The sequence below is a fragment of the Giraffa tippelskirchi genome, chromosome 11, assembly GCF_054371585.1.
Source record: "Giraffa tippelskirchi isolate mGirTip1 chromosome 11, T2T-mGirTip1v1.2.pri, whole genome shotgun sequence".
Classification (NCBI taxonomy): Eukaryota; Metazoa; Chordata; class Mammalia; order Artiodactyla; family Giraffidae; genus Giraffa; species Giraffa tippelskirchi.
In genome coordinates, this window is record NC_137285.1 from 53,707,118 (window position 1) to 53,730,126 (window position 23,009).

General features: G+C 42.4%; 1 protein-coding gene across 19 annotated transcripts in view; it reads left to right on the forward strand.

The window, feature by feature from the left end:
* The window catches only part of GAB1 (GRB2 associated binding protein 1), a 123,209-nt gene that overhangs the window by 38,734 nt on the left and 61,466 nt on the right, over positions 1 to 23,009 (forward strand). For 3 of the 19 annotated variants that reach the window (XM_081543629.1, XM_081543628.1, XM_081543630.1), the window contains one exon: positions 5,524 to 5,823. The exons of 14 other annotated variants lie outside the window; for them this stretch is intronic. The gene's annotated coding sequence lies outside the window, so the exon portion shown is untranslated. Of the gene's footprint in view, positions 1 to 5,517; positions 5,824 to 8,885; positions 9,003 to 23,009 lie in introns of those variants that run through there. 2 more of the 19 variants (XM_081543632.1, XM_081543634.1) reach the window with 2 other exon arrangements.

Here is a 23,009-nt window from a genome sequence, read left to right on the forward strand (position 1 = left end):
GCTACCACTATTCCCTTTTACCCCTGAGTCTTTAACATCTGTCCATAGGACTGTATTTGAATTGATACCAGGCTTGCTTGTCTGTGTTTTAGTTTTTTTTGTATGTGTCCTTTTTTCTGGAACCACTGCCTTCACGTGTGGTGAGCTTGCCTGCAGCGACTCCCTTGGTTCCTCAGGATGAAATGTGGCTTAAAAGGTGGCCTCTGTTCCCTCTTTTCAGGATGGGCCGCAGCTGCCAGTTTCAAATCTAGGACATTGGGGTCGAATAGAAGTTGAATAATTGAGCCTTCTGACTTTGGTGAAGGTTGTATCATCTTTCCCAGGATGATGATGATGATTTTTTTAATCTTGCTTCTGATAAAGCTTAAAAGAAAGTGGGAGGAGACGTGGTGGTGCCGGACTTGCCGTTGCCCCTGGCTCTCCCTGGGGTCTCCCGGGCCCGCAGCCCTCGCGGGCGTCCTTAGTTCTCGTGCCCGAAGCATTATGACGTGTTTATGGTTCGGCTTTGAATTCACAAGCTCCATGCAAGATTATAATGTTTTCTTAAGAGGCTACCTTGTTTATAGGTTAGAAGAAAGACAAACTTGACTTTACTGATCCTGGGAATATTTTTGTTTCCCAAAGCATAAGGTATCCTGTTTTCTGGGAGTTTCTAGATTTTAGTGTAGAACATCTTAAGTTGATTGGCGATTTTAGTCACCAAGTTGTATCTAACTTTGTGACCCCATGGTCTGCAGCCCACCAGGCTCCTCTGTCCATGGCATTTCCCAGGCAAGAACACTGGAGTGGGTTGCCATTTCCTTCTCCAGGGGATCTTCCGGACCCAGGCATCGAACCTGGGTCTCCTGCTTGGCAGGCAGATTCTTTACCACTGAGCCACTTGGGAAGCCCTAGAACATTTTGGCTTCACTCAAATACCCGGGAACCTATCCACCTTGCTGGTCATGTGACTTTAAAGGGGAGAGTTACTGAGACTGTCCCTTGCCTCATATGGGGCAGAGTGGGCCAGAGTGTGGTTAAACACACCAAACTTGCCAAGTCACATGACTTTTAGCGGAGGGCTTGCCTTGACTGCAAGATCCAGAAATGCACTTGTGCTTACTGGAGGGTCAGTGTGTTACGAGGATCAGTATACCATCTAAACTGATAGACTAGAAGCTGTTTCACAGTTTTTGTTGCCTTGCACAAGCTCCAGAGAAAAGACTATGTTCATCTGGACCACACTGGTGGGAATCTTATACTTTAGATTCACAGAGTATGTTTGGATTTTCCAGATTTGACCGTGTCAACTTTATCCTGAGTATCATATTTCTTTCCTTTTGACCATCGCTGATTGTTAGTTGACTAAGAAAGTGAAAGTCACACTTTTGTTCAGTGCCCAAGGCTACTCCGAGGTTCCTGTGGGCATCGTCTTCCATCAGACATTCAGAAGGGCCACCACAGCATAGCAGTCATGGCTTCGGTGAACATTGATCCTGGTTTGTACTATGTCCTGGCGTAACTCACTCTCAGAAGTGCCTTGGTTTGAAAGAAAAATTGTATGGTTCCCTTGGATACATCCTAGCCTATCCTAGAAAGCAGTGGTTCCCATGGTACAGTCACAGCTCTGACCTTTGGACCTTCCTTACTCACCTTTTCCCACAAAAAGATGCCAGGATGAACTTGTAGGACCAGAGCACCCAGCAATCCTTGGAATACTGTTGGTTTCCCTGGAGGCACATTTGATCGTATGTTCCTTTGGAAAGGTAAAGCTGCTCTTCATGGCTGAGAAACAACTTTCCTCATTTTGGTAGATAGAAAAACATTTTCTCAATGGAACTGAGTTTTCTAGTTGAATTCATCTGTTTAAAAACTTGCCAGTGAAAGCTCCTTGGTAAATCTGCTGATTAAATGAAGATTTGATACCTCATGGGTCTTTGAAAGAACCTATGGGCTTTCACAAGCCACATCACATCTTGCTACATCCAGAGCACTGACCACTGTTGATTTTCTGTCTCCTTCACTAGGTGGTAGCACCAGGAAGGCAGGGACCAGGGCTTATCCATCCTGCCTCTAGCATTGATCATTCTATGGGTTTGGATGAGAGGAAGAGAGAAATAGGGGAAGAAAGGGATAAATAGAGGAAGAAAGTAAGAAATAAGCCCAGTTGCTTTCTGCTTCCCTTTTAGGAGGTGAAGCACCCAAACTCCCTGTCTAGGAATAAGAAAGGTAGTAACTATTTTAGGACGTGGCTTCCACAACTTTCTGACTGTGATGATCATTTAGTTTCCCGAGTTTGTAACCCTACAGCTCTAGCACTATTGATGGTGCTGGCCTAGATGATTCTTGGTTGTAGGGCTACCTGCCCACAGTAGGTTGTTTAGGTAGCAGCATCCTTGGTGTCTACCCACTCAATGCCAGTAGCACACCAGACTCCCAGCTGAAACGCAAATATCTGTGCAGACATTGCCAAACATCTGGCGGAGGGCAAAATAGTCCCCTCTCTGCCCACCCCCCCCCCGCCTCCCCCCCAGCGGAGAACCACTGCTCTGTGGGAGCTCATGTCTAGGATAAATGCAGAACAGAGAAACCCAGCAAATAATAAAACTCTGGAATTGGAAGGGAACTTCGAAATCACAAAGCTTGTTTCCCCGCCTCTCCCTGTACCCCCACCCCGACTCCACCACACCCCACCATTTTGTACCTGAGAAAACTGTAGCCCAGGGCAATAGGTGAAGAGAAAATAGAATACAAGTATGAGAGATAATACTGATTTATAATGGAGGCTTATTTAAGATTGTTTACAGATTATGAAAATGTGTCTTCTTTCAAGCAACTCATAAGAAAACATAAGCTTATAGAAATAGATAAGAAAGCTGAATAAAGATTCACATCACAGAAAATTGAAAGACTAGCACCACTCAAAAAAGAACTTAAAGTATTTACGGAATATTTTTTAGATTAAAAAATGAGCAGAGCAAACCCACGAGAATATGACTGGGTTTCTGGCACAGCCCTGTGAAGCTGTATAGGATTCATATTAGACTGTTTTAAGTGCATATATAAAAAAATAAGCAGAAGAGTATTTAAAGTAACAGTAATTGGGCTTTTTCATAAAGTGAATTGCATTTAGATCTAGATAAGCTTAGACAGTGGTCTCCCCCATGAGCTATGGCCACTGAAGGTTAAGTTGTGTTTTATAAAGGCATTTTCTCTCTTACTGAGAATTCTCACAGAAAGGCAAGAACACTGAATTAAGCGTTAACTGCTGTGGTTATTTTAAGACTCATCTCAATAACCAAGAGGATTCAGTTCTCACACTTTGTACCTTTTGACTACAAACAGCTTTAAAGAGGTTTATGTTGTACTTCATCAAAAATTATAGAGGATCAGCCGACTGAGACGCTTGGGGACTGAAATTGGGCAATTCAGAGTTTCTCATGCGTGTAAGCTGCCTTTTGTTTGATCCCTATCATTCTTAGTCTGTCTTTTTCAAGATTCTGCTGGAAGGACTGTCCTGAGTGAGGGCAGAAACGGCAGGATCCTGAGGCACGGGTGCACACATCCCCTCCTATCTGAGGTAGGGTGAAATGCGACCAACAGATTGTTGCCTGAACTTTTGGTTGAGAGTATGATGTTTGATTCCACCTGATGGCGCTTTCTTGTGGTTTCAGTTTGGTTTCAGCATAATCCACATCTGAACCCACACAGCAGAAACCTTTCTGAAAAATTGTGGATAAATCCATCTTTAAAGAATCAAAAAGCATCCGGAGAACCTGTTAATGGAATTTATCCCAATGTTCTGGTCATCTCTGTCCTTGAATAGACCCAGTGGTCCCAACCCTGTTCTGATTTATCTTTTTATGTATGCTGGACTTGTAAAAAATCTTCTTAAATTGGCACCTCGATTCTTGATGAGAGAACTTTCAGCCATGTAATATGTTGGGTCATTTGTTGAAAATTCAGCACTGGAAATTTACCCTTCTGCTTTTAGCATTTGAAATCCTTGGCAGGGAGACATTTTTCTCAGAACAGATCTTTTGAGGGGCTGTAAAGCAGTTTTCCTGGCAAGAAGTCCTTTCTGAACTTTTTGGATCATTATAATATTATGCTGATTTATCTAAAACATGGATTCCAACTGTAGACTCCTGGCAGATATGCGCATGTCAGATGTCTTGGCACAGTTCTAGGGTAGAAGGGGACTTTCCCACTTCTTTATGTAATCCACACTTGTCGCATGTGGGAGTATTTGGTGAAATTTCTTCCATTATGCTGAAATTCTTAGCTTTTCATACCGGACATGATGCTCCATGAAAACAGGCTCTGTGTATGCCTGTATACATTTAAATGAAATAGAAAAGAAAAATTAAATCCAAGAAAATGCCTTTAATTTACAGGGGTGATTATTTTTAGGCTGTGTTCATATGCTCCAAAAGCTCTCTTTTAAGTCAGGTGACTGGAACTTGGAACAGAACTTCCCATAGAAACAATAGGATACTATGTGTGATGCTAAAGTTTCCAGACTAGCCCTTGAAGCTTAGTTAACCCATCATATGCTAACATGCTTTGCAGCAAAGGGACAGTGCTGTGCAGCGTATCAAAACACTGTTTAAACATAGAGAACAGACTTGTGGTTGTCAGGGGGAGAGGAGGTGGGGAAGCAAAGGATTGGGAGTTTGGGAATAACTGACGCAAACTATTCTATATAGAATAGATAAACAGCAAAGCCCTAGTGTATAGCACAGGGAACTATATTCAGTAGTTTGTAATAAACCATATGGAAAGGAATATGGAAAAGAATATCGATGTATGTATAACTTAACTTTGCTTTAGAGCAGAAATTAACACAACTTTATAGATCAACTATACTTCAATAAGATAAATTAGAAAAACAAATGCTGTTTAATGATTTTCAACCTCCAGCCTGTTTCAGTGCTAGACATTAAAACTGGAGAAAAAAAAATTAATGCGTAAGAATACGTTTGTTTTCCCTTCAAAGGTGAGTTCTGAGGCAAAGTAGTTCTAAAGAGACCTGGCATGGTGGAAGAGCCCCAGGTGAATCTACAGACCTTTTCCGTAGCAGTTTGAACCTCTTAGAGCAGTAAGTCAGCCTCTCGGACTTCAGTTTATTCACATGTCGTGAAGTAGTTGTAGGGATCAGAAGGGATCAGAGCAGAAAGTGCACAGGAGGGTGATTTGTAAACTGTAGAGTTCTGTTCACACAGAGACACAGTGTAAGTTCTGCTGTTCTTTTCTTTAACTGTGAGAGTCCTGTGACCAGGCTGTTTCTTTTTCCTGACACCCTTGTATTGGTAGCCACACTCCTGATGTTTAACGATGAATAAGATCCCAGATAGCTCACAGACACAATAAGCAGGCATTCTTTTAATTTCTTTGGGAGACAGTAGCATCTGCTTTTTGAGACGGTTCGTTGGAATTTCCTAAGTAGTCCCTCTCTCCTGTTCTCCGTTTTCCAGGCTCCAAACCGCTCCCGTTCTCTCCTTGTCTGAGGATGTCTTTCTTAATCACCTTCTCAAGTTTCAGGTTACACAGCCGGGCTCCCACTCCAGGCTGGCCTCCGAGTGGCCCTGGCCTCTCTGTGACCCGCGCCTCTGGACTCACACCAGCTCTGCACTGTCGGCAGCCCCTGACGTTGAGCAGCTTGCACGAGGGGCCCCCTTCTGCTCAAAGCTTCGCTGGACACCAAACAGGGGCAGCCTGTCCGGAGGGACCACAGCCTGGCGAATATATTTTTGATGGTACAAACCTGGTCCTAGACTGTGATCCTAGAGGTAAAACTCAAAGTGCTGTGGGCCTCATCCCCCACCCAGGAGCTTTTCTGGGGTAAGTGATATTAGGAAAGGAAATGGGGGCTCAGTGGCCCTTGCAAAGCAAATCTTTCCCATCCCTCACCTCATTCACTGGGCCAGGTCAGGTGGGACTATTTGTAATGTGTAAAATTCATAGTACCCCACCAAAGAGGCACATTAAAAGGGGCTTAGTAAAATCTTGGTTTTGGTGTCAAAGTTATAAATTTCAGACCTAAACAGAATAACATTTAATGTTGGAAGCAGTCATAGAGGTCAGGAGCAGAGAATCCTTGAGCTGGACAAGTAAACCTACGTGCAGGTGTTTCATGGCTTCAGATCTTGAGCCCTTTCGAAGGATGTCCTTAAGGCACTACATCTGGGTCTCCCTGGGTAGGGACGATCCCCTGGAGAAGGGCATGGCAACCCACTCCAGTACTCTTGCCTGGAAAATCCCATGGACAGAGGAGCCGGATGAGCTTCAGTCCATGGGGTCACAAAGAGTCGGACACAACTGAAACAACTTATTAGCACACTCACACACACTCTGTGTTCTCGGTGAAAGATTGGCACTCATGTGCCAGCTGTTCGTTGAAATCCCAGAATCTGCCTAACAGTCTATAAAGATCAGAAATGAAGTAGCAGGTAGCCTACCATACCACCTCTGAGTCCCTTCTCCCACTGTAGACAGAATTACTACTATTTTTTAAGCAAGACAATTTGTAGGAGCTGCAGAAACCACACACATGACACAGTTTCTGCTCTTTTAGAGCTTGCAGTGCTATATTATCTCACATCATTAAGGGAGCCCATTCTGGACCCCGCAGCACCACTGAATTGGATGTTAGTGTTTCTCCTACTGATTCTAGTGAAGATTTAGAAAAGATCATTTACTTCTTGGGCCTTAGTTTTCTTATCCATAGAGTGAGGATATCGAAATCTGAAGCCTTCATATCTGTACATTTTGTGAGTCTCAGTCTCCTGCTACTTTTAATCATCAATCTTTTGATTCTTTTTATTCTTTTCATTTCAAGAAACTCTTAGCTAAGATATAGATCTTAATTTATATGCTGATGTGTGATTGGCAAATTGAACTTTACAGAACCAGAAGCTGGGAAAAGTGGGGAAATGTATAATGGTCCATTTCTTCCATTTTAAGGCAGACTATAAAATAATTTGGATTATTGTACACCTCATTAGTAAAATAGAATATGCCTGCTTTTGAATATTCAAAGATTTAGAACAGGGGTTCCCTGCCTTTTGGGCACCAGGGACCAGTTTCGTGGAGGACATTTTTTCCATGGGTTGGGGGAGGGGGCTGGTGTGGGGATGGTACAAGCACATTACATTTCCATTGCACTTTATTTCCATCATTATGACATCAGCTCCACCTCGGATCATCAGGTATTAGATCCTGGAGGTTGGGGACCCCTGACTTAGAGAATGTAAAAATGTTTTTGACTTTACAGAGGGATTTGATCACGGAATTCTTTTCCATAGCGAGTTCCTTCAGTGCGTTTAAAATGTAATATGATTTGCAGAGGTTATGTTCACCAGAAATATCCAGCTCTGTACATTGATAATTCACTCTGCAGCAGTGCTGAGTATGTACACAGAAAATATGCTCTCTGCTATTAATTGGAATTTTCTGCAGTGTGAGAGGGTTTTTTTTTTTTGGCTGCTGTGTTGGAGTTTTACTGCCCTTTTTTTCCCTCGGTGTTCCTCCTGATCATCCAGGCAGCATTCATTTGTGAAACAATTAGGTAAAATCAGGGAGTTCACTTGTGGCTGTTGGATGCATCCCCCAGTTAAGGGATGAATCTGTGACTGAGGCAGGAGATGCCTTCTGTAGTGGTGGGAACACGGAGCAGGTAAAAACAGATTTAGGTTCAGATGCCAGCACTGCTTCTCACTAGCCTCATGCAGGATACTTAACCTCAGAATCTGATTTTCATCTGTACAATGGGAATTACAATAATAATGCTGAGGTCATAGGATGTGTGTGTGTGTGTCTGTGTGTGTGTGTGTGCGCGCGCGCATGCTTAGTTGCTCAGTCGTGTCCAACTCTTTGCAACCCCACGGGCTGCAGCCTGCCAGGCTCCTCTGTCCGTGTGATTCTCCAGGCAAGAATACTGGAGTGGGTTGCCATTGCCTTCTGGGGATCTTCCCGACCCAGGGATCGAACCTGGATCTCCTGCATTGCAGGCAGATTCTTCACCAACTGAGCCGCTCATAGGATAGAAGAGAACATTCCTCTTATCTGAAGGGGCTGACATAAAGCAGGGCACTCCGTAGAACCTAGCTCTCTGCCTTTCCCCTCCAACCCCTGGAGCAGCCAGAAAGCAGCAACAAAATTGCAGCCTGTGGAGTAGCGCTGTCTGAGAGCTCAGCGGTCCCCAGCCTTTTTGGCACCAGGGACTGGTTTCGTGGAAGACACAATTTTTCCACAGACCAGTGAGGGGGAGGATAGTTTCGGGATGACTCAAGCACTTTATGTTTATTGTGAACTTGATTATTGTTACACTAACTCCACCTTGGATCATCAGCCATTATTAGATCCCAGAGGTTGGGGATCCCTGGGTTAAGGTCCAGAGGGCTGGAGGCACTAGCCGGATTTAGCACAGGGTAGCCTGGTGTCATGGTTAAGTCATTGGCCACCAGAGCCTAAGGGCCTGGGTTCAACTGTACTAGCACTGTGATCTTGGGGAAAGTCACTCATCATTTCAGTGCCTCAGTTCTCAGATCCGTAAACTAAGGCTAGTAGCACTTACATCAGAGAAATCTCATGTGTTAATTTGTGTGAAGTGCACACAACAATTTCTGGCACATAACAAGTCCATGTTTACTGCAGTCTATTACCATGAAAATCTTTTGCTGTTGTTCTTAGAGTGTCATGCAAACTTTAAAACCGTTGCATGAAATGACTATAGGCTTTACAAAGAGAGCAGATTATTTTCCATCAAGGAGGATCAGGGCTTGGCCAGCAACTTGCACAGCAGATAGATTTGCTCTTAGAAGTCTGCTCTGGTCTTTCATCTCCCTCCCCGCCTGTCCACTCTGTACAGCTTTTGTTATTAATGCGGAGCAGTTGAAGTCACTGACTTGGGTGTCGGCCAGGCCAGTGTTTCTGAGGGCGTATATTACTTTCCTGGGCTGGTCCTGAATAGGATAGTGGATATCAGAGGTACGGCGAAGCTGTCCTTCTAGGCACGAAAGGTGTGTTTGCCATCTTCCTTGTAACTGATGCTGATGGACCAGAATCTTATGTAGTATCTTAGTAATTTTTTTTTTTTCTCTTACCCTACAAACCTCTATCTCTTTTTTTAGCGGTCATTTTACTTGTTTTAGATTTAGACAGACTAATGCTGATTTGCTGTACATCTTTCTTCACTGTTGTTTTATCGTTGAAAATCTTCTCTTCAGTTAACTGAATGTTTATTGAAGGCAGGTAAAATTTATCCATGAAGCTGTATATGTCTGGAGTGTGTGTATACATATAAATAGATGTGACCTTTGGGGACTGTTCACTCTATATTGTCTTTTTCTTTCTCTGTAAGTAATGTAACCCTGTGGGGAAAATACTTGTTGAAATAGCGAGTGAAAGAGTGTTTTTCTCACATATCACGTTGCTTGAGAACATGCTTTTATTTTCTGTTCTGCTTTTGTGTTAGGAGCTTGGGAAACGATGTTTTTATTGTTTTGGAAAGGCAATGGAATTTTATCAGACATTTTCCTGAGCCTCCCTACCTTCACTTTTCCTGAAATATTTCTCTCAAAGTCCTGTTTTCCTCTGTTAAGAGGTGCCGTCATTTAAAAAGTACTGGAGCTTGCTTGGCCTAGGCCTTTCTGGTGATTCGTTGACTTTATAAAAGAAGAGACTGTTTGTCTGAGAAACAGCACTTGAGGGATCATATGACCATTAGTGTGAAACTTGGGGCAGTGATTTGTTAGCTGGAGCCATGACAGTCCTTTTTTTTCTTTTCATATCTACAAACAAATGTGTGTCTCTGGGCCCTGGTGGGCGTTGCGACTAGGGGTGGGAGATAACGTCCTCCAGGGTTAGACTTGATTCTGACTTTTGTTCGCTAATTGTGGGGGTTTTCTGTGGTTTTAGTAACTCCCATTGTGAAATAGAAACTGATTTCTAGTTGGTCTTAGCAAATGGCTAAATTGTGACAGGCACGTATTTCTTTTCAGCTTCACTGTTGTTTTTCTGCTGTTTTCTCAATCTATAAAGCAGTACTTGGGAATTTGAATTCCTGGAAATATTTTTCTTCCATAATGATATGTCACAGGTGTCTGAGTGCTATACGCACTGCCTACTCCATTTTTAATGTCAATTTAGTGGAGATAAAACATGGATAATAGCTGTGGGTGTAATGAATCTGGTCCCTCTCCCCCCATGGCTTCCTGTCTCCATATGTTATGGTGCCCCTCTGATCTTTCTGAAATGTTTACTGTTACAGCTCTGAGATTTGGTCTTTTATATGGGAGTTTCTGAGATTTTTCTATATGGTTTGGACATGAAATAGCTTGCATAAGCCATATTCTGCATCCTTTTACAGAATGCAGTGAAGGGAGAAAGCTTTGCTTTTAGTGTCATGTTATTCTTTATATAGTCCAACTCTTTTAAAAACATTTTTATGATATGTTGGAAAATCTTGAAAATGCTCAGATGACAATAAAAATTACTTACAATTTTACCACTCAGAGAAAAACTGCTATGAAAATATTGAGGTATTTACTTCCAGACTAATTTTCTATGCTTATTTATATGGATAGGTAGTTATTCTTCTGCAAGATTGTCTGTAAACCTTTTTGAAACCTGCTTTTAAAAAAAACAAAAACAAAATCTTAACAATATATGTAAGAATTTTTTTCACATCCCAAAAATATTCTTTGAAAATATGGTTTCAAATAGCTGCACAGTTTGTCTTCCATTGTAGTTTGGTTCTGAAAATACTTGTTAAAAATGTGCCAAAGAAAAAAGTGCATTAAAGTAATTAAGAACATGTTAATTTTGTGCTTTACTCAAGATAAACATTTCTGTACCAAAACATTTTCTTTATGCAGTTCTTGGTATAGTAACAACTAATTATAGTACTTAACTTTTGATTAACCATTCACAGCTGATTAAACAAGTGAAGTTTTGTAAAATGAACTTATCCTATTAAAAAAAAAAAATCAGACTAGGGTCGTCCCTAGCAGTCCAGTAGTTAAGACTTGACACTTCCATTGCAAAGGGCACAGGTTTGATCCCTGGTCAGGGAACTAAGATCTCACATGCCACATGGTGAGACCAAAAAGAAAAAAAAAAAACAACAAATTTTGAAATAGTTCTTCCTTTTAAACTTGAAATAAGATTAAAATCTTTTTCACCTGCATTTCGGGTTCACCTACCATTGACTGGGCTGTAATTTGGGGGTGAACTTGACGTTCCCTGGGCCTCCTGGCTGTACAGGACCGGAAAGGCTGTGCAGTCAGGGGAACAGAGCCAGATGGTCCCCATGATGGATGCCAAGCCCCCAGCAGAGGCGGCTGCTCCACCTGACAGCTCAGGGTCAACAGCAAATGTCGGCAGCCTTGCTCACCCTCCCCTGGAGAGAAAAGAAGCTCTTCTCCTCCTCTGGCATATGTTGAAACGGCTTTGCAGGCTCCCTTCAGCCTGGGGGAGCAGGTGTTGAGACAGTTAACTTCTAATGGGCAGTGAAGGAGGAGGTGGTGGCAGAGCTGGAGCCGAGTTGGCAGCCCCTGTGGCTGTCTCATGAAATCCACAGTCTGACATTCTCAAACGATATCAGAGGAATCTGGGTAAGTCATTTAACCTTGGGTCATTCTGGCATACTTGGCTTGTGGAGGGGAGTAGGATGAAACCAAATGGAGCCGTCAGTCACTAGATCTTCATGGCACTTTTCAGTTTGAATACTGAAGCCTGTAGTCACAGAGCCATCTCTAAAAATCACCCTGGATTTGACTACTATGACTTGTCCTGGACACGAGGGAGCTGATGGTGGGAGCAAAAGAATGTGCTGGAGAATCATGTAATCCCCGAGTTTATATATCTGTGCAGGTACTTAGTAGTGTGGCTATGAGCATATGTTGTAATCTCTCTGAGCCTCGTCTTGTAAAAACTGATGAGAATAAGAATTGCTTTCAAGATAAGTGAGCTTTGTATTTTGTAAATGCATGGCACAGAGTAAGCTTTTGCTCAATATTGGTTCCCATGATGATGATGGATTCGTGCTTTGATGATTGATGATTTGTTCCGAGTCATCCAATCACTGTGTAGGTTCTTGATTGATGATTGATCATTCAGTAGCCCAGCCCTCTTTGTGCACTGAGCTAAACTTGACTATGCAAACCTTTATAAAGAGAAGCCTCAAAATACAGTGACTTAAGTTAAAAGGTTTGGGGGCTTCTTCCTTCTCTATCTCAAAACAGTCCACATGGTCCATACTGGAGGACTGGCAAGGAACCTCAACAGACAAATTCCTTCCGTCTTGTTTCTCTGCCATTCTGTGGGAGTCTCCCTCTTCATAGTCAAGGTGACTCAGCCTGACCTCTTTTCAGCCCTGAGAAGGGACATGATGATGTAGATGTGGCACAGATCATTTTCACTCACATCCTATTACCAAACTGTCATGCAACCACAGCTAGCTGTAAGAGAGGCTGGAAAATGTCATCTTTAGCAAGCCAGACACCCTGCAAAAACTTCTGGTACTATAGAACAGGAGCTGGCCAACAGTGGCCTGAACATCAAATCAGCCAGCTACCAGTCATTGTAAATAAAGTTGTGTAGGCCTGTGGGTACCAAAGGGGATAGTGGAGGGTACAGAGGAAAATTAGAAATTTAGAATTAACATACACTTATTGTTGTATATAGACCAGGTAAACAGCAAGGTCCTACTGGATAGCACAGAGAATTATATTCAGTATCCTATAGTAACCTATAATGAAAAAGAGTTTGAAAAACAATATGTATACATACATGTAGGTATGTATAAATTAATCACTTTACTTGAAACTAATATAACATTGTATATACCTCAGTATACCTAACTATACCTCTGTAAAAATCAATAAAAATTTGAAAACAAATTGTACAGGAACACAGCCACACCCATTCATTTATGAATTGTCAGCAGCTGCTTTCGTATTACCACGGAAGAGGTGAGGAGTTGTGAGAGAGATCTTAATTACCTGCAAAGCCTAAAGTATTTAAAAAGTAATTTTGTTCATTTATTTTTGGCTGTGCTGGGTCTTTGTTGATGTGCGGGCTTCTCTCCAGTTATGGTATGTGAGCTTCTCATTGCAGTGGCTTCTCTTGCTGCAGAGCTGGGCTCTAGGGCACTTGGGCTCAGTAGTTGTGGCGCATGGGGTTAGTTGCTTTGCAGTAGGTGGGATCTTCCCAGACCAGGGATGGAACCTGCATTGGCAAGCGAATTCTTCACCACTGAGCCACCGAGGAAGCCCCAAGGCTAAAGTATTGACTACCTGGTATTTTCCAGAGGTTTGCTGACCTCCACTATAGAAACGGGGGAAATGACTATTAGGGGCCAACCTGTATAGGCTCTGGTAAGCAGGTAAGTCACTGCCTTGGAGATGCAGAGTTAGGAGCTGAATCTTATGAAGACTAATAACCCCTGGGAGAGTGAGTGGGTATGCAGTAGTCGTTGAAGAAGCAGTATTGGGAAAGCTATAAGGAGCCAGATGTGAAGGAGACTGGTGGAGGTGAAGGGGGTGAAGACAGAAGCTGACATCCTGAAGTCAGCTTCCATCCTTAAAGCAGAGCCCTGTATCTCAAGTACCCCCTGCTCCCTTCCTGCAGCCCACTCCTCTCTCTTTTTTTTTCCATTGCACCATGCAGCATGTGGGATCTTAGTTCCTTGACCAGGGATTGAACCTGTGCCCCCTGCATTGGAAGGTAGAGCCCACTCCTCTCTCTGGCATTTGATGCTTGCTGCATTCCCACTGCCACTACCAGGTCAGCTCTTCTTTTCCCATAGTCTCTTCACTGCTTCCCCTGCACAGAACCTCAGCCTCCAAACATCCAAGGGAACTCCTTTCAATGTGGCTTTTATGTTCCTCCCCTTTAAAGGACTTCCAGGGGGTACCACCAGCTACTCAATACAGACCCAGCTCCTTGGTTGGTCACTCCAGATCTTTCCACTCTTTGGCCCTAGTCCTGATCTCCTATCCTGTTTTCCTTACAGCCTTACCCACACTCCAGTCTCCAGCCTCACACAGATACCTCGTGCCTAGTCTGCACTTGGCCATCTCCATGAAATTTGCTCCCATTGTCGTCATCATCTTTTTAAAAATATTTGAATATTTATTTATTGATTTATTTGAGTCAGTTCTTAGTTGCAGCACTTGGAATCTTGACTTTGGGATCTAGTTCCCCGACCAGGGATCGAGCCTGGGTCCCCTGCTTTGGGGGTGCAGTCTTAGCCACTGGGCCACCAGGGAAGTCCTGCTTCTGTTGTTTCCTCAGCCTCACACTGTTGAAAGGCTGGCTCTGTGGACTGAGGCTGTGGCTGGTACAGGGTAGGCATGTTCACAGCTGGGCAGATGTAGGGGCTGTCTTCCTTTTGATGCTTTTCACATTTAAATTTCCTTTCCAGCTGGGCCCTGTCTCCCACCCCAAGGAGAAGCTCTCCCTCCTCTAATGCTTCAGGCGCTTCCATAATCTCTCCCAGCACGGCATTTGCTACTTCTGTGCAGGATTAAGAGTCATCCCGTCTGTGTTTCTAGTCTCGCAGAAGCTGTCAGGTCTCAACCAGGGTTCAGATTTACCTGAGCCCTACCATTTCACTTTTACCTGGTAAGTGCCAGTCAGCGGTCCAGTGATGCTCTTTACAAGTGAATGCCTCTCACGAAAGAGAGAACTGACTGACCTGGAGGAATTTGGGTGCAAATGAAAATAGGGCTCTAATAATTCTGTGGAGCGTAAGTGCCACTTAAGATCTTCAAAACTCAGAGCAATTTTTTAGTGAGTTTTTAGAGAAAGATCACTATATTGTGAAAGTGTTTTCTGCAGACCTGAAGTAGTATTTGAATGCGTTCTTTTTTTTTTTTTAAAGCTGAGCCATGTGGCTTGAGGGATCTTAGTTCCCCGACCAGGAATCAAACCCCGGCCCTTGACAGTGGAAGCCAGAGTCCTAACCACTGGACCACCAGAAAAGTCCCAAGAGCTGATACTTGAAGTGCACCTACAGATGGTGCTTACAGCCCCCTCTGATGGAGGGATGTTAGCAAGGATGGAAGGGAGGGATCTTCATTTCTTATAAGCTATGCATTTTGCAATTCTTAAAGAATGAAACAACTTATTCTGTAATTTTTACTCAAGCTTAGGTTAGGATTAAAAAAACCACCTTCTATCTCCTAACTTGTCTTGTACGTACTATTCTGTGTCCAGGGCCTGGCACAGTCATCAACAAACAGTAAATATTCAATACGTACATGTTGAAGGAATAAATAAGTGGACTCTGGCACTTAATCATAAGAGCTTTCTGGAAGATGAAATGGATTCTAAAGCAAAATGATTTTTTCCAGGGGTGACATGAAAAGACAAAAGAGGCTTATCTTTCCAATACCCCTCCTGCCCTCACCCTGCCAACCTCCTCCAATACACACGTCCCTGGCATGTCTCCTGGTTATAGTTTTAAAAGTTCGTGAAGAATGAAGGTGTGTGGTCTTATTATTACTGAAAAGAACACTCCAGTGTTGGGTAAGGGTTTCATGGCCCCTTTCACAATAAGCAAGATATTAAACATAGCCAAAGTGCATTCATTGTGAATTTTACCTGTGTGGGAGCAGTGAGTGGAGGTACAGATCTAGGCTTTCTGGGTCACATCCTAGAATTTTGGAAAGGAAATCAAGTTTCAACCAGAAGCCTCTTTCAACTTGGCCTTCTGTCTAATTCCTTTGAAGTTTAGGGGGAGTGGGTTTCTACAAATTTTAATCTTCAACAGGTAGTAAATCAACAGTATCTATGAGCACACCAAATATAATTGATACCCTTTCATTTTGAGCTGATAATATATCTGTTCTGGATATGTAAGAGATAACACAGCAGAAATAATCAGAGTGAAGTGATTTACAAAATGATCTGTAGTGGACACTGTAGTGTAGTGGGTGGGCGTTTGCATCGAACAGACCTGCAGTTTTGGTCATTGCACCATGCTTTTGTCCTTGGAAGAAGTCACTTAGTCCTCCAAGTCTGTGTTTCTTTATCTGGAAACTGGGAATAGTGACTTTATTTACCTCAGAGGAAAATGCACTGCTATGTAGCAGTGCTGTGGCGATTGTGATAAAACCCATGCTGTTGGAACAAAGAGACCCCAAAATGCAGTGAATTAAAGAAGATACAACTTTAGTTAGTGCATCCAGGCTTGCAAAGGAAGACAGCCATGCTCCTTGCAGAAATTGTTCTGCAAGACCCAGGTTCCTTCTACCTTGTGACTCCATCCTCCCCCACATCGTAGAGTCCATCTACATGGTCAGAGCAAGGTAATTAGCACTTCTGGGTCCAAGCTTGGGGGGAGGGGAAAGAGTGTGGAGGCGCCATCCCCCATATCTTCAGGCCCAGCCCCAGGAAGGGTACAAACCCCTGGGGTCACTCTCCCTTTGGGAGAATTAAGTCACCTGGCCACATCTGGCTGCCTGAGAGGCTGGAAGTGGAGGTTCTAACTGGGCGGCGTGGATCCAGGCATTCATAATAGAAGGATGGAAAACCATACCTGGGGGAGCAGGGCTTAATCAACGCAACCATTATCTATTTATTGAAAAATAATTGGGTTGGCCAAAAATGTGTTCGGGTTTTCTTATATGATGTTAAAACCTGAAGGAACTTTATAACTTCTCAAAGAAGGGTTTCAATATCCTTGCTCTAGGGGAAGAGGAGTGAAAAAGCTGTTGCAGCACAGAATTTGTGTGTCCCCGAAGAGATTAGCCCTAATGGGATTCCCTGGTGGCTCAGTCAGTAAAGAATCCGCCTGCAATGCAGGAATCAATCCCTGGGTCAGGAAGATGCCCTGGAGAAGGAAATGGCAACCCACTCCAGTATTCTTGCTTGGGAAGTCCCACGGACAGAGGAGCCTGACTGGTTTCAGTCCATGGGGTCGCCACAGTTGGACACAACTGAGCAACTAAACCACCACTAAGAGGTTAGCTGCTTTTTGAAGGAAGGGATCCTTTAAACCACAAATCTAGGTGAGCCTTGAGGGAGAGTAGCAAGGGTGGGAAGAAAGATGCACAAGGGGTAGAGATGTGATAAAAGGGAGGGAAGGCTGATTAGCTGTGCTGTTCTTGAAAGGCCCGCTCTGTAAATTAAACTTAATCCCTTAGCTTACCAGGCAAGAACAAAGGACAGTAGCTTCTCAAGAAACGTTTTCTAGGAGCAAGAAGTTATTTCAAAGCACAGAAAAGAAGACAGAGAAAAGAGTTGCACAGAGAAGCCTTATTCATCTTGAGTTTTCTCTTTCAAAGATATACTTTGTGTTCCTGTGTCCATGGAATTCTCCAGGCAAGAACAGTGGAGTGGGTAACCATGCCCTTTTCCAGGGGATCCTCCCAAACCAGACCCAGGGATCAAACCCAGGTCTCCTCCACTACAGGCAGATTCTTTACCATCTGAGCCACCAGGGAAGTCTTTTGTGCTATGTAAAGGAAAAAATTACATAAATATTCTCTGAGGTTATCTCTGACTTGTCACTGTTGCCAAAGAAAAGACAAAGATGGAATACAGGAGTTTCTGCATTTTAAAGAAAGTAATTCAAACAGATTCATCCGTACCATTTTCTAGATTCTACATATATGTATTAATATGCGATATTTGTTTTTCTCTTTCTGACTTCACTCTGTATGACAGCCTCCAGGTCCATCCACGTCTCTACATTGTAAAGCAACTATTTTGTTCCTGTTTAGGCACTAAGTTGCGTCCAACCCTTTTGCAATCCCAGGGACGGTAGCCCACTAGGGTTCTCTGTCCATGTCATTTCCTGGGCAAGAATACTGGAGCGGGTTGCCATCCCCTTCTCCATGGGGTCTTCCCGACCCAGGGACTGAACCTGTGTCTCAGATTCTTTGCCACTGAGCCACCTGGGATGCCTACTATGCTCCAATTAAAAAAAAAAAAGTACTTAAGGGAAAAGAAATGAACTATTCAGTAAACAACTTTTCTCAAGAGAAGAAATGCACAGATTCTTGAAGACAGCCAAGGCAAGTTGGGAGTAAAGATCTCGTATTAGAGCAAATGTTTTTAAATGCTTAGAAAAATGATCTCCACGTTCTTTTATTCTTGTGCATTTAGCAGTTGTTAAGAAACAATTACTTAGCAGTAAGAAACAATTAGAAGGAATGAAATAATGGCCCAAGTCTCTCCATAATATTTTAAAAAACCTACAATTTTAGACTTGACAAATAACTTACTCTAGACTCTTTTGTACTCACGTAATGGTCATATGTCAGTTGGCATTGGTTTTTGTTTTTATAAGAAACCCTTTGCCTAACCACTGAAAATAGCTGCGTTTATTTTAAGCCGATGGTCCAACGTTGATAGCAAAGAAAGTAGAAGTGAGACTTCCTCAGTTTTTATTTTCCCCCAACCAAAATGACAAAAATAAAATAACAGCTTATACCCAGAACCAAATTTCATGTACTTACTTCGAAGGAAGTAACTTTTCTGTGAGGTGGGATTTTGTAGCTTGACCTGTTTGACCTGGCTTGGAGAGTCAAAAAAAGGGCTTAAATTCTTAGTTTCTGATTTCATTTAGCAAAATGATTACTGTACTGTCAAAATAGAGCTTTTGTTTTTTAATTAATTTATTTATTTTAATTGGAAGATAATTCCTTTACATTATTGTGGTGGTTTTTGCCATACATCGACATGAATCAGTGCACATGTGAACCAAAAAAATAGAGCTTTTGTTTTTTAAAGGAAAATTAAGTTGTAGTGAAATATATGGAGCCTATAAATCTTATTTCAAAAATTCTGAAATCTTAGAGGGTGGTAGGTGGTGATGACGTGTTAATATTTTATGTGAGTAGGATCTTGCCAGAGGCCCAGGAAGAATTCCGATAGATGAAGTTCAGATTCTCAACAATTTCCAAATTCCTCAGGGGTCTTGAGCTAGGAGTTCATTAGCTACCCGTCTTTAGTTTCTGACTTTGAAAACAATGAATATTTTGATAATTCAACAGTGAACTAGTATGAAAGACTTTGAAAAAGAAGGCATTTCTTTAATATGCAGATGCCGGGGACTTCCCTGGAGGTCCACTGTTTAGGGCTTTACACTTCCAACTCTGGGGGTGGGGGTTCAGTCCCTGGTCAGGGAACTAAGAACTCAACATGCCATGTGCTACGGCCAAAAATAAATGCAGATGCTACTGTTGGGTGTCAGGAAGCAGATTATAATAGTAGTTTTGTCCAACAGATAATGGTAGGGATATCCAGAGTTTTCTACTTGTGAGATACTAGGTTGCTGAGGCTCACTTAGGTTTTGGGGTTTTTTTTTTAGTGAATTCTCATCAGTGATAACTGTACATTCATGTCCATAAGCTCTATGTCCTTCCATGTGTTCACAAACCCCCTACAATTCTTCGATTCTGATGTTTACATTTTCTTTTTCTTTCAAATTGAACTATAGTTGCTGTACCATATTATGTAAGTTATAAGTGTACAGTATAGTGACTCATAAGTTTTAAAGGGTATGCTCCAATTATAGTTATTATAAAATATTGGATATATTCCTTGTTTTGTACAGTATATCTTTGTAGCTTATTTTATACTCATAATTTGTACTTCTTAATCTTATACCCCTATATTGTCACTCCCCCTTCCCTCTCCCCACTGGTAACCACTACTTTCTTCTCTGTATCTGCGAGTCTGCTTCTTTTTTGGTATATTCACTAGTTCATTGTGTATAAGTGATATCATACAGTATTTTTCTTTCTCTGTCTGACTTATTTCTGTTAGCATGATACCCTCCAAATCCGTCCATGGTGCTGCAAATGGCGAAATTTTATTCTTTTTTAACAGCTTAGTAGTATTCCATTGTATATACCACATCTGCTTTATCTATTCGTCTGTTGTGGACAGTTAGGTTGCTTCGAAGATGTTTGCATTTTCTTTTCCTTTACTGTTTTACAGTCCATGGGGTTGAAAAGAGTTGGATATGACTGAGTGATTAACACTTTCACTTTTACTTACTGTTTTAATCGCATCCCATCATCATTAGCTATTGGACATTCATGGACTAAAGATTATGAACTGCCTGTCTAAAATCTTTCACCTTTGCTTCTATCTAAATTTATCTAAATGCAAAGTAGTGACTCATATGAATTAATAAAGTCATATCCCAGGCATCAGCAAACTCCAGCCTGTAGGTCTGACTGTGCCTAAGAAGGCTTCTTAACATTGTGTGTGTGTGTGTGTGTTAGTCACTCCTTTGTGTCTAACTCTTGGCAACCTAATAGACTGTAGCCCGCCAGTCTATTCCTCTGTTCATGGAATTCTCCAGGCAAGAATACTGAGGTGAGTTGCCATTTGCTTCTCCAGGGGATCTTCGCAACCCAGGGATGAAACCTGGGTCTCCTGCATTGCAGGTGGATTCTCTACTGTCTCAGCCATCAAAGAAGACCTTTACATTTTTAAAAAAATTGTAAAAAAAATAAAAAGAAGTAGAATATGAGACAAAACCATGTGTAGCCTACAGTGCCTAAAATATCTGCTATCTGACCCATTACAAAAAAAGTTTGCTGCCTCCTGTATCTTGTTAAGTGGTTAAGGTACAGACTCGGGGGCCAGGGGGACATTGGTTCAAACCCTGGCTTTACCATTTGCAGCAAGTTAATTTCTCTGTGATGTGTTTTCTCTTCTATAAATAGGAATTGTTCAGTGCCAACCTTACAGGGTTGTGGTGAGAACTGTGTTAACGCTTAGTGTTTAGTACAGTGCCTGGGGCTTCCCAAGTAGCTTGGCCGTAAAGAAAGTGCCTGCAATGCAGGAGACCTGGGTTCGATCCCTGGGTCAGGAAGATCCCCTGGGGAAGAGAATGGCAACCCACTCCAGTATACTTGCCTGGAGAATCCCATGGACAGAGGAGCCTGGAGGGCTACAGTTCGTGGGGTCCCTAAGAGTTGAACACATGACTGAGCAACTAACACACACACACACACACACACACACACACACACACACACACGCAATGCTAGTACTTACTACTCAATAAATGTCAATGATTATTATTACTGTTGTAGTGGGAACAGTCTTTAGAGCTCACCTAGACTAGCCTTTGCTTTCAGCTGGTGAATGAGCAAATTATCCAAGACCATTTTCAGCTTAAGACCCATTTTTTTTCTAATACTGCCGACTTACCTGAAAAAAGACATCAAGACAGACCCATGCTCAGATGTAAAAAAATAAATGCTTAAAAGCATAAAAGGAAATAATAAAGATCCTTCTTCTTAGGTTCAAAAAGAACATTACACGTGACACTTTAAAACAAAGCAAACAGACTTTCTTCCATGTTACTTATGACAAGCATGAGAAGAACTAAAGTGGAAATGCGAGCAATCAGAGGATAATGGTTAGAGAGAGAAAAAAGAGGAAGCAAGAACCCGAAAGCCTGTCTGCAGAAGAAGAGAAAGATTGTATCAGACGGAAGGCTGGCGGGCTTTCTTCTGGATGACCAGTGTTACTATGTCTCCTTCCCTTGGGAGCCCAGCTTCCTTATTCTAGGTGTCCAGTTTAATTGCTCCCATTTGAAGGAAAGCCTGTCGCCTTGGGTTTGATCAGTTTCCTCTGCAGAAATAAATTTTCAGCCTCAAGTCAAGGACTGTTTACAGAACACACATTGTATGTAAGGTATGTTCCCTCAGAAAACTTGTCACGTATATATGCAAAATCATCACATTTCGTATATTTATTTGCGAAGCCAAGTAGTTTTACTCCCTTTAGCCACTTGCCTTCATCACCATCATTCTTATTCCTAACATTTGTTGGATTTCTAAATACTTGTCTTCATCCTCTCTAATGCCCCTTGATTCACTCCTAAGTTGGGGAAGAACAAACTTACTTACAGAAAGTAGAAAGCGTTAAACACCCCAAAAAACGATTGAAGTAAAATTCATTCTTTTTCCTTCTGTTTTACTCGAGTTGTTAATTCTGTTTGTGGATATTGCAGCAGAGAGATGAGTGGTCCAGGGTTGGTATTTGATGACGTCAGGGGACTAGAGTAATGGCCTCTCACGGAGATAACACAGCTAAGCCTTGCATTGATTATTACCTCATCTTATTAGCTGATGGAGACCTTTGAAAAGACAAGATTGCAGAGCTTTTCAAGCGTGCAGCTTCCAGGATCTGATCCCGAGAGCTTGATAATCGTCACTGCCCAGTGGGACTGTATTAGGAATAGTGGTGGCTTCCTGTACTAAACTATGTTTTATGGGACAGCTATAATCATCTCCCACCTCTCCTTTAGATTGTTCAGATAAGGTTATCACTTTCAGATTGACTTTGGTTTTCCCTCATAGCAGTTACAGAATTAAAATCAGTCCTGCTTATTTACTTGGGTTTGTCCTCCTCTGCTAGAATTTACATTTGTTGAGGTAGGTGAATTTTTGTTTTTTGTGTTGCTTTGGGTTTTTTTGGCCAAGCCCCATGGCATGCATATGAAGGATCCTAGTTCTCTGACCAGAGATGAAAGCTGTGCCTCCTGCAGTGGAAGTTCAGAGTCTTAACCCCTGCACCACCAGGGAAGTCCCAGTTTTTGTTTTGTAAACTACCGAACGTTTCTCCTGTATGCAGGTCAAGAAGCAACAGTTAGAACTGGACATGGAACAACAGACTGGTTCCAAATAGGAAAAGGAGTACGTCAAGGCGGTATATTGTCACCCTGCCTATTTAACTTATATGCAGAGTACATCATGAGAAACGCTGGGCTGGAGGAAGCACAAACTGGAATCAAGATTGCTGGGAGAAATATCAATAACTTCAGATATGCAGATGATACCACCCTTATGGCAGAAAGTGAAGAGGAACTAAAAAGCCTCTTGATGAAAGTGAAAGAGGAGAGTGAAAAAGTTGGCTTAAAGCTCAGCATTCAGAAAACTAAGATCAGGGCATCTGGTCCCATCACTTCATGGCAAATAGATGGGGAAACAATGGAAACAGTGGCTGACTTTATTTTTCTGGGCTCCAAAATCACTGCAGATGGTGAC